Raw genomic sequence first — 987 nt, forward strand, 5'->3', positions numbered from 1 at the left:
GTCTCTTATTTGCTTCCATATTATGCATGCAGCCAAACAGTCTACATTTTGAGTGGTGAAAGCTATGGGTGAACAGCACAAACCAATCATATGCACATTTGTTTGTGTGTGTGTGTGTGTGTGTGTGTGTGTGTGTGTGTGTGTGTGTGTGTGTGTGTGTGTGTGTGTGTGTACCTTTGTGGATCTGAACTATTTCATTTTTGAACTGTACATTTACAGTTCAAAGGAAACATATTGTATAGTTACTGCATGATATAATATTCAAAAACCTGTAACATTTTACATAGGTAACATTTAAACCTCTACCATATCTCACAATTTGGACTTTATAACTCACAATTGCAAGTTCATATCACAATTCTGAGGGGGAAAAAGTTTATATAGTTTAAAATTTTAAACTATAAAAATAATTACAGAATTGTGATATACACTATCTTGTATGAGCCCATCTACATTTCATGAACAGCAAAGGAACATGAATTTGTAAAGTCATGTCCAATTTAGGATTTACTTCCAAATCACTTTCAGTTCCTATTTACAGTAAATGCTGCCTGATCTTGTAAACTTGCTATGGACAGTTTCTGTATCCGTTAATGCCGCCTGATCTTATCTACAACATCATTTCCAGAAACGTTGGGACATTTTGCAATATTCTGTGATTTGTTCTCTTGAACCTTTATTTAACTGACAAAAATACAAAGAAAAGATTTCCAATGTTTTCACTGACCAATTAACTCAATTTTGGATTGAAACAAATTTGGATTTTGATGGCACACTTGATGGACAGAGGCATGATTATCACTGTCACATTACCTTTCCTTTTTTAATTACGCTCAGACAGGGCTGAATGTTCACCTTTCAAAAGGACAAAGCTCTTAGTGTTTCATTTGATATGGGTGTGGGCATTTTTAATTATGCATGCAAGCTTGCAAAAATGAAAGTGAAATTGAAATATACAGTATATAACTGTTCTGATTTCACTTGCTT

Source organism: Siphateles boraxobius, unplaced genomic scaffold (assembly GCF_051911475.1).
Source record: "Siphateles boraxobius isolate OS27281-9 unplaced genomic scaffold, OSU_SipBor_1 53, whole genome shotgun sequence".
Taxonomy (NCBI): Eukaryota; Metazoa; Chordata; class Actinopteri; order Cypriniformes; family Leuciscidae; genus Siphateles; species Siphateles boraxobius.